At 40.2% G+C, this 11581-nt stretch overlaps 1 protein-coding gene across 2 annotated transcripts in view; it reads right to left on the minus strand.

The window, feature by feature from the left end:
* Positions 1 to 11066, minus strand: part of ABCA1 (ATP binding cassette subfamily A member 1) — a 129590-nt gene extending 118524 nt beyond the window's left edge. For both annotated transcript variants that reach the window (XR_011600075.1, XM_070938540.1), the window contains exon 1: positions 10827 to 11066. The gene's annotated coding sequence lies outside the window, so the exon portion shown is untranslated. The remainder of the gene's footprint in view (positions 1 to 10826) is intronic.
* Between the last annotated feature and the right edge of the window lie 515 nt (positions 11067 to 11581).

Below are 11581 nucleotides of genomic sequence, written 5' to 3' on the forward strand. Positions count from 1 at the left end.
AAATTGTATGGCATGCCCAGTGTCATTTCTCCATCCTCCATCTTTGGCCTTCAAAAGTTGAATCAATTGCCTACAATCTTCTCCACTGATCCTTCTATTCAATATGATGCAGGCATCTATTTATACCCTTACTAACCAACCTATTATTAAAACAGAGACTGAATTCTTATCCTTTGAACAGATAAATCAATGGTAATCTCCAAGAGGCTGGCTTTTATTCAAGTACCATTGCAATTCAACATGCAACCTTACTGCTTTATTGCAGCAACGTGACTGCTACTGAAAAAAGTTTTAATTTTAACCATTTTTAGTTTAGTTCTTAGGATAATGTACATTATGTAATCCCTGACCATAAATGCATACATGTTATTCTCTTAAGTATCACATAATGCCAGTATCTGAGCAATGTTTTTACATTTCTTGTACTATGAATGTAAACCCAACGTTGTCTAGAAAATAGTACAGTACTTGTAAAAAACTCTCTTTCTTGCTCTACCTTGCATTGTTCTATCTTCAAATAGCAGAAGGTAGGATGCACACTAGTTTCACAATGTTTAATTTATCACATTAATGCGATTGCATCATTTTTATTGAAATACTGGTTCCACTTTAAGGGACAAAAGAAATGCAAAATTATTGGTAATGTTATGTACGAAAATGAACATTCCAACTTGATGGGCAGATTATAGTTTACCATAGATTTATAACTTTCCCTATTAATCCTCTAAAACTTTTATTTGATTTGATTTAGGGCTTATTTATCAATTCAGCCTGCTACAGGTGTGAAAATTCTCTGACTTCGTGGAAGGCACTAGATGTGATTTTATTTTTTTTTATTTCTACTGCACTCCTTTGTTTGCTAGAAGAGAAAGCCAGAGCCTGATCTAAAGAGAACTCTGAACCTTATGGTCAGCAGATGCTGACTAAAGTTTGTTTTTCCAAAAGAATGTTCTTGAAAACTAGCTCAAATCCATCACATCTAGAAAAGGATTCTCTCCGCATATACACAGTCATATTATCTTTAAAATCACATTAACTCTCTATCAGAGTCAACAAAGTGAAGAGAAAAAAAACCTGTGTCCTTCACTCACTCAATTAATTTAAGAATGATTTCCAAGCAGTTATCTGAAATAAAAGATCTAGGCCAATAAATAAAAAGTTTCTAACAGCTCTCTCTCTCTTCTTTTTCCACATTACACAGACTCATGTGCTTTCATCAAATGAGCAATGCAAAAAAATTCAAAAGTAGCAAACTTTTCCCTTTGCCGGTCAGACGATGACAAAACAGAAAAAAGATTAAGTAACATCCAAGTTTCTCGTATCTAGCAGACAACTTCTCTGTCTCTTGAAAGTCATCAAAAGATTATTTTAAAACAATTATTTGCATCAGCACTATTCTAAAGATAACTGTAGGCATTCAGTACATCTCACATGATGGCTTTATTCCTTCAGTAAAGCATACTAGATAAAAAGATGCCATCACATTTCTAAACGCAACTTGTATCTTCTTGATTTTCTAGGCAAAATTCTGCAGACCAAATATTCTTGTATGATTGATTGTCAAGGTACAAGGTATATGATTTATACAGTCAACAGAAACCCTTTTAAGAAGGAAACTCAGATTGCAAAGCTTCAGTATCTAGTCATGCAAAGAATGAAACAGCAAAGGAACGCAAAAATTGATTGAGATTTCCAGGGGACTTTTGGAAATGCCCACATGCAGGACTTCAGCAACTGCCGCAAATATATTTTCACTCAAAAGTGACCAAAATTCTAAAGCAAAATACTTTTAACAAAACCTAAAATAGCCAAATACCAAACTGACCTGATACCATTTGTCTTCTGAAGAGAAAGCATATTCTCGTTGGATTATGGGTTCCAAAAGATGAATAAATACCACTAAATCCCATTGGGATGCATATTAATAAATTAATCCACCCTTAAAACATGCACTTGGGAATATTTTAAATAGTTCCAACCAGGATGATTTCTACCTGTAACAAGTAAACAATACTCAGGATGAAGAAAAGTTGTAAACCAATTTTTGGCCTTAAAAAATGAAATCCTGAATTGCAGTAAGTAAAAAAAAAAGAAGAAGATATTTTTAAATTCCATGTATTTAATGCAAACATAAAGGGGGCGGGGTAGTGGCTCAGTAGTTAAGACGTTGGGCTTGTCAGCTGGAAAGCTGGCAGCCCATGTTTGAGATCCAAGCGCCACATGATGGGGTGAGCTCCCATCCTCGCCCCAGCTCCTGCCAACCTAGCACTTCGAAAACATTCAAATACAAGTAGATAAATAGGTACCACTTCAGTGGGAAGGCAACAATGCTCCATGATGTCATGTTGGCCACATGACTGCAGAAATGGCCTTGAAACAGAGACGAGCATCGCTCCCTAGAGTCAGCAACAACCAGCGAAGTAAAATCCGCAGTGACTCTTTTACCTTTTACTTTTTAGTGCAAACATAAAATATGTCTCATAAAAGCTAGAAAAGTCCATTTGTCCGGGAAAGAAATGAAGATTTGCTATGTGTATTGCCATCCAGAATACATGCAAATGAAGAGTCAGAGAAGGTTAAGATTCAGGTTAATAAAAAAAGGGAAGTCTCCAATGAAGAATGGTTTACAAAAATTCACTGAAAGTGTTTCAGTTGTTGTCAAATCAGACAACAGACATGAAATCAGACATGAAATCATTTGAAAAGCGGGAAATGTAAGTTCATAAGAACTCCAGCACATAATTTTACTGAATATATGACTTAAGATCTGATTTCATTTGTAGAAACCAAGACTACGTAGAACTTTTAACCAAAACAAGACAAGGTCTTGTCAACCCATACTGAGCCATGTGAATTGTTTGTTTTGCTTTAGTTTATGGAAGTCTAGCCACTGGTTTATAAAACTTGATTTTCAGTTTATTCCACAATTTGTGATTACTTTTCACAGTATTTTTATATTGCCAATTCAACATGTACCACTAACAGGTCAATAAAATATATATTTGTAAAACCATAAGTAATACACACACATACATTAAACCATATTGTCATTATGTCAGATTCATTATATTATATGAATCATACCAACTCATACCATATCAACAAAGTTCCAACAAATCTGATTTAGGATGAGATATGAATCTTTGGTACAATCTTTATGATTCATAGTTCAAGAGACAAATTTCCATTAGCACCACTGCTTTTACTAAAACTATTAGAGGCCATTTCTAAAGTTTACAGAATAGCCTTCAGCTAATGACTAGCTTTCTATCTTGTCTACCTTCCCTGGTGTGAAGAAGGCATGATGTCATATTCCAACCTAAGCATCCTGAAGTAACACAGATCTGATGAATTATGGAGTACTAATCCTGAAAGTGATGTGAAATTATATGTATTATCTTGTGTGCCCATTATATAATTACATTTTTGCTACAACAATCTATGCCAATTCCAGTGTACTTGGCTGTAAATATACAATGTATGCAGGCACTTAAAAGCCTCAAGAGGAATTCACTAGTGATTATATGAGCATTATTTCAAGAATGGCTCCAAAAACATTGTACAGGTAGTTCTCAACTTACAACAGTTCATTTAGTGAAAGTTATAACAACACTGAAAAAAGTTATTTATGACCTGTTATGAACTGTTGCAGCAGTCCCATAGTCACATGTTCAAAATTCGGATGCTTGGCAACTGACTCATATTTATGATGGTTGCAGTAACCAAGGGTCATGGGACCAGATTTTGCCACCTTCCAACAAGCAAGTCAACGGGGAAGCCAGATTCACCTAACAACTGTGTTCTAATTTAACAATTGCAGTGATTTACTTAACAACTGTGGCAAGAAAACTCGTAAAATGGGGCAAAACTCACTTAACAAATGTTTCGCTTAGTAACAGAAATTTTGGGCTCAATTGTGGTCATAAGTCAAGGAATACCTGTATGGAAGTTTTTTCAAATGATTTTTTTCCCCAGTTTTATACTCCCCTGTGTGGTGGATTAAAAACCTTTATAGCTGACTGAGAACTTGAGCGAAATTCCATCACTGTTGTCATTGTTATTGTACTACTTGCATTGTAGAGAATTATGGAGATATCCTTGAAGAAAATACATAGCAATTGTTGGGGAAACATGGATGCAGTCTAGGAAAAGAGGAAGGCATGAGGAAGAAACAAGATTGCCCCATCTTGACTCTCTTTAGTATATAAAAGGGAGGGAAACAGAAATTCTTTCAGGCTTTCAGGATTGTGTTATTATAACCTATGCTAATAAAATACAGTTCTAGTATTGACATCCGTGGTCTACCTTGAAAGGCTGACAAACAAACAAAAAACCTTGAAATTATCAAAATGGAAATGAAACATATCAAACTGGCTGTTTTAGGAATATATAAATTTAGATGGGCTGAAATGGTCCTGTTTAAATCAGATGATTATATAATCCATCCATCCATCCATAAATTGCATTCAGATAGGAATCTGTATGAAAGATGGTTTAACATTGTTAAGCATGTGCTTGGCTATAATCTAATAGATGACAGGATCTTATCAAAATCAGTGGGACATCCTTGAATCAGGTTCAGTATAAAGTGAAGGTTTGCACCAGGGGTGGGTTCTAAAATTTTTTACTACCAGTTCTGTGGGTGTGGCTTATTTTGCGGACGTGGCCTGATGGTCATGTGACAATTATTTAGGATTTAGCAGAGGTACTGGTCTACCAGGCTTTTAACTGCTTGCAGAGCTGTACCGATCTACCCATTTATTTTTGCAGGCACGGATCTACTCATGTATTTTTGCAGGCACTGATCTACTCATGTATTTTTGCAGGCACTGGTCTACCCATTTATTTTTGCAAGCACCGGTATACTCATTTGTTTTCTTTTAACACTGATCAGCTGTAGGGCAGCCCTTTGAAGCCCCGTGGCAAGAGTTTAAACAGTTTTTTTTCCCTCTAGCCATCAACTGGGACTCAGGAGGCAGCAATAGATTGGGGGTGGAGCCAAATAAAAGGTAAGAATAACGCGGGGGGCGGCGGGGGGGTGGGGGGGCAGAACCGGTTCAGTGACATCATATCATCACCGCTACCGGCTCGGCAGAACCGGGCTGAACCAGGAGGAACCCACCACTGGTTTGCTCCCATGGTAGATGCAACGATGGAAAACAAGTGGAATTATATGGCAAATTATAAGAAGGTGCTAAATACAGCATCATGAAAGGATATAGACTTGCTGAAAATGTTTGGAATGCAAACGTTGAAGAAATGGCTGGACCGGGTTTTATACAATAATTTCAATCAAGTGAATACAACTAACACAGGGCCTAAGTTAATACAGCTTGCACAGAGAATTATGTTCTTTGTCAACCCTTGATTAAAGGAACACAAATGCAATCTCCCTATTAGAAAGTCACTAGGATCATATGAAGTATGTAACAGGAAACAAAAAGTGAAAAAATACAATCCAGTCATCCAGAATGCTTCCTGGTGTAGATTTGGAGGCTAGAGCATGATTTTTTTTATATATCAAATAAAACATGCAGAGAGCAAGGACATCTGACCTCAAGGACATACAGTCAAAATATAAATTTGATGTAAGAAACAGATTCAATCTACTTAACTTACACGAAAGAGAAACCAAGGAACTAAGAGAAGAGTTAAGAGATGTGAAAACCAAAGGAGGAAAAAAATTCAAAGAGAAAAGATCCAAAGAGTTTGTTGTGAAAGCCATCAAGATACCCCTAGGAAGATAAAGAATGAAAGCCTTGGAGAACAAAAGGATATTGAATGACTGAGTGCTAACTTTCAACATTAAGCAAGAAATATCAAGGAATGATATTTCATCCAAAAAGGTCAATGCAGAGGGGGAAACAACAACAAAAAGAATGAGAGACCTTTTTAAGATCAGAAAAATAACCAGAAAATTCAGAGTTAAGGAACTACTATATACGCAGTTTCTTCAAGTCAAGCTTGACTCCTAAAGCTTGCCCAGACTAGTCCCTGCAGTTTTCTTGGCAGGATTTTGTGGTTTTGCCATTTTCTTAGGGCTGAAAGAGAATGACTGGCCCAAATCACCCAACCGGTTTCATACCTAAATTAGGACTAGAATTCAGGGGTGACATGACAGCAGTGTTCCAATATCTCGGAATTTGCCACAAAGAAGAGGGAATCAAGCTATTATCCAAAGCATCTAAGGTCATGATCGTGAACCTATGGCACACATGCCAGAGGTGACACACAGCATCCTCTGTGGGCATGCGAGCTGTCGCCCCAGTTCAGCTCTGCCGTGCATGCACATGCACCTTCTGCCAGCCAGCTGGTCTTTGGGTCTCTGTCGCACATGTGGCGGCATGTGTGGCAAGGTGGGTTCTAAAATTTTTTACTACCAGTTCTGTGGGCGTGGCTTATTTTGGGGGCATGGCTTGATGGTCATATGACAATTATTTAGGATTTAGCAGAGGTACTGGTCTACCAGGCTTTTAACTGCTTGCAGAGCTGTACCGATCTACCCATTTATTTTTTGCAGGCACTGATCTACTCATGTATTTTTGCAGGCACTGGTCTACTCATTTGTTTTCTTTTAAACTGATCAGCTGTAGGGCGGCCCTTTGAAGCCACGCGGCAAGAGTTTAATCAGTTTTTTTCCCTCTAGCCATCAGCTGGGACTCAGGAGGCAGCAATAGATTGGGAGTGGGGCCAAATAAAAGGTAAGAATAATGTGGGGGTGGGGTGGCGCAGGGGGGTGGGAGGCGCTACCAGTTCGGGAAAACCGGGCCAAACTGGGAGGAACCCACCACTGATGTGTGGGGGCCACACTTGCATGCGTGGGGGGCGGGGCACATGCACGGGGGCCACGCACAAATTGCATTTTGGGGGTTTGGGCGCACCCGTGTGTATTTGCATGTGCACATGCATGCTTTGGGCATTCAGTCCAGAAAAGGTAAGCCATCACTGATCTAAGGGCAGGCCAAGAAGCAATGGGTGGAAACCAATCAAGGAGAGAAGCAACTTAGAACTAAGGAGAAATTTCCTGACAGTTAGAACAATTAATCAGTGGAACAACTTGCCTCCAGAAGTTCTGAATGCTCCAACACTGGAAGTTTTTAAGAAGAGGTTGGATAATGATTTGTCTGAAATGGTATAGGGCTTCCTGCCTAAACAGGGGGTTGGACTAGAAGACCTCCCAGGTCCCTTCCAATTCCGTTGTTTTGTTCTTTCAATTCTTCCCTATCCTACTCCAGAATCATAACTATCAAACCAAGTAGAACTATTCAGATTTAATTATGAAAAAATCTAATGAGCTTAAGGGAAAATGAATAGACTGTACACAAATCATTTACAAAAAAATGAGAGCAACATTTTCTGAGGAAGAATATATTCAGGAACAGATTGCAATAGAAACAATAAGAAATAGCTTTTGTAAGAAAGTACCACTGCAACTGAAATAGTGAATGGATTGTTTAAAGTTACAAAAGAGGCAGTTAAACTGTTAACAAATTTGGGGAAAGATGGCATGGCCTAGAGTCCTAGATAATGGAAATATATATATACTTTTACAAAAGAAAGGAGAGTGCAAATGACCAAACAATGGAATTAAGTCTTCATGCAAGGAACATTTTCCTTAACATCTTAGATAAAACAATAGATCCACGCATGGACAAAAAAACCACTAGATGAACAATTGGTTTCAAAAAAGGAAGACCATATCAGATGTCATAAGATAATGGAAATAGCAAAATATGACAAAAGAGGTGTAATTTATAGACTACAGCTATGCTTTTGATGGTGTATATCATCCCATATATCTGTACCAGATATTCAGATATTCAGTCCCACATGTGATGAATATATTAAGGTTAATAAAAAAAGCCACAACTATTTCAAGAAACCTTCATAATGAGCAAGAAGTAGAAGTGAGTTTGGAAAAATGGAGCAGTTCAAAATAGGTAAAGGAGTGAGATAAGGATAGATAGCAACTCCAATCTGTCACATTTATACCACAACCATTGGTGAAATCTAAAATTTGTTACTACCGGTTCTGTGGGCGTGGCTTGGTGGTGGGGTAATGGGACTGGGTAGGCGTGGCCAATTTTTTTTTTTTTTTACTTTTAAAACCATTTTTTCTACAACCTCTTCGGCAAAGAGGTTGTAAAAAAATGCTTTCAAAAAGCTCTGACGATTCCAGCTGAGTTGCCTGATCAGCAGGGGCTTTTTTTCTTTTAAAAACCTTTGACGATCCCAGCTGAGCCGCACAATCATCAGAGGCTTTTTTTTTTTTTTACTTTTAAAAACATTTTTTCGGCCGAAGAGGTTGTAGAAAAAATGCTTTTAAAAGTTTTTAAAAAGCCTCTAATGATTGTGTGGCTCAGTTGGGCATGGGGGGCGGGGGCAGGGATTTTTGCTACCGGTTCTCCGAACCATCCACCTCCATCGCTACCGGATGGGGCGATCCGGTCTGAACCGGGAGCATTTCACCCCGACCACAACTATATTAAAAGCAGTGACGTCTAGAACCGAAATCGATCGCTAGAGACAGAAACACTAATGACTTGAGATAGGGAAGTATTTTGTTAGCCAAAAGTAAAGATGACTTAGAAGACCTCATTTGGAAAGTAGAAGTGGAAAACCAGGGTTCACCTTAAATAGGAACAAGAAAAGGTTTGAGTGATAGAAGATGGAAAATGATTTTTTGCATTCTTGGGATGAAAGATAGACATTGTAGGCACTGTAGGGATTAATTCTATGGAGGCAGGGAATGGCAAACTTAGACAAGATAAGGAAGGATATTTTTATGACTGCAGAGATCAAAATAGTTAACATAGTGGTAATGGTATTAAAAGCTGGGCACTGAGAAAGAGCTAGTGAAAGAAGATTAATGGATTTGGAAATGGTTATTAAGAGTACCATGGGCTACAAGCAGTCAATCCTGGATCAAATAAAGACCATTCCCTTGAAGTGACCATCAACAAGGAGAAACTCACATTATTTTGGCATATGGTGGAAGCAGTTGCTTGATGATAAAAAGCAACCAGACTTGGCAAGGTGGTAAAAAGTAAAAAAAAAAAGAGACTATCTCAAATAAGGAGGGTGAATGGTATCAAAAGATGCAGTGCTTTCCCTTGAGAGAGCTGAAGATATTTAACTAGAGCCAGGCTGAGTTAGTGATTGTCCATGCCATCACATCACAAGCAGAGTCCAAATCAGGGACCTGAAAGTAATATTCTGTTTGGTCTTGCTCAGTACTGACTCAGAATGGGAAGGAAACACCCGAGATTCATAATACAGCCTGGAGCTGAACAACATAGCTAATGATAACAATAACAATCAAATAAATAGGCTATGATCACCCCCATCACCCCATTATAGTGCTTTTCTAGATACATAAAGTTTTTTCATGGAATTGTTTCTTACAAAGTTAGCTTCCCCCTCAGATTAAGGGGTGCAATTCCCAAGCTGCTGGCTTTTATTAAGCTGTCATACATATTACAAGGTTACTCTCGGTCATTCCTTGCTGACTTGGAGTTGCTTTGAGTTTTTCTCCTTGTCTCAGTAGCTCCAACTTGAGGCATCTTCCTAGAGAGCAGCCCCAAGAAAGGAGACCACAAGTCTCTTTTTGAGAAGGTTTTGATTCTCCCAAGCTTCATCCCAGCTTGGGCTTGCAAAGATGCTATCGGATTCCTTCTCTGACCTGGGCAGGCATCCTTAACATGGAGAAGGTATAATGCTCAGAATTGCTACTGGGTCTGGTTGCAAATGAAGAGATTTGTAGTCCAGCAATGTAGGAGAGGAATTGAGAGTTTTACTAGTTCAACCAGGGGTTTGTAGGAAATAAGCTATGATCCTTGCAATTCTTCAGTAAGACATACATGCTTAAATAAGAAGGAAATATATGTACATTGTTTGGCAAGAGAGAAAGAGAGAGAGATAAAGAGAGAGATAAAAAAGAGAGAAAGAGAAAGATAAAAAGTGAGAGAGAGAGAGAAGAGAGAGGAAAGAGAGAGAGAGAGAAAAGAGAGAGAGAGAAAGAAAGAGAAGAAAAAGAGAAGAAAGAGAGTGTGTGTGAGAGAGAAGGAGAGAAGGAGGAGAGAAAGAAAGAAAGGGAAAGAGAAGAAAAAGAGAAGAGAGTGTGTGAGAGAGAGAAAAGGAGAGAAGGAGAGAAAGAAAGAAAGATAGATAGAGAGAGAGAGAGAGAGAGAGAGAGAAACAAAGAAAGGAAGGAAGGAAGGAAGGAAGGGACTATCTCGGCGCCTGCTTTTGTCTACTTAAAAGCAACCAGACCTCTCCCCAAACGTGCCCAGTCCCAGCTCCTCTTCGCCCTTCGCCGTTCCTGCCCTCCTTGCTTCCTTTGCAAAGCGGCTCAGGAAGGGCGGCTTCTCCGGAGCTCCCCTACCCTTCGGGAGCGACCGTCCCGTTCCATCAAGCCAGCCACAGCAACCCCACCTCAAAGCAGGGCTCGTGCGCCTCCGTGCCCTGCCGGGAAACATCAGCCCTCGTTCCAGGGACGGCGAGAGTTTCAAGGGGACAGAAAACGCGCTCTGAACACTCTCAACAAAGTCCGCTTGGCTCGTTTTCCTTGTCCCTTTACCAAAAAGCCCAAAAAAGCTCCCAGGAAGCAAAGTGGGAGCTGAAGGGGTTTCGAGATCGGTGCAGAATTGCGCGGGGTTGGAGCCACAGACAGATACATACACACACACACCGCCGCTTCCTTCAGAAGCAGCACCAGCCGATCCCTGGGGCTTCGCTGCAATGGAAAGCAGCCCCTTCCAAGGGTCCCCCCCTTTCGCGATCTCTCCCCCCCTCCCCCCAAATCCTTCCTTTTCTCCCCCTTTTACCTGCTCGCCAGTTTTGATCGAGGCTCTCTTTGTCTTTTAGATCCACCTGAGGACGCCCGACAGCTTTCCGGGGCTAAATCGGTGGGGGGAGAGGGAGGGAATGTGGTGGGTTAAGGGGGGGGACACACCAGCCACCTCAAGTCTTGCGCGCTCCCCCAACCGTGACTCAAGAAAAGCAGGCGACGGCGAGCCCGATGCGCCTTATATAGAACCCCCTCCGGCGCTGTACAGCGAGGTTATTATCGGTCAAACTCAGCTTCCCTTCTTCGCTCCAGCTGCTGCCGCTACTGCTGGTCTGTTTATGTATTTCAATCAGTCACTGTGAGCACGTGGAGAGGGAGCCCGCCTCTTAAAAGGGCGATGGCACTGGCCTGTTACTGGACAGCCTGGCTCTTTTATTGGGCGGGGGGGGGGGGGAGAAAGGCTCTTCGGTGACTTCCAGCGGGTCCCCCACCCCCACCCAGCTTCTTGGATGAGAAGCAAAACGTCTTCAATAGGAAGGAAGGAAGGAAGGAAGGAAGGAAGGAAAAGAAAGAAAGAAAGGAAAGAAAGAAAGAAAGAAAGAAAGAAAGAAAGAAAGAAAGAAAGAAAGAAAGAAAGAAAGAAAGAAAGAAAGAAAGAAAGAAAGAAAGAAAGAAAGAAAGAAAGAAAGAGTGAGTAAGTCTAGTTGCCTCCTGAAAAAAAGCACCTTTGGGACAACCATGACCTGGATAACTGAGAATCTCTAGAGACTTTTAGCTATAAAAGCTCTGGTG

Source organism: Pituophis catenifer, unplaced genomic scaffold (genome assembly GCF_029215685.1).
Source record: "Pituophis catenifer annectens isolate HBS135680 unplaced genomic scaffold, rPitCat1.0.hap2 SCAF_2, whole genome shotgun sequence".
Taxonomy (NCBI): domain Eukaryota; kingdom Metazoa; phylum Chordata; class Lepidosauria; order Squamata; family Colubridae; genus Pituophis; species Pituophis catenifer.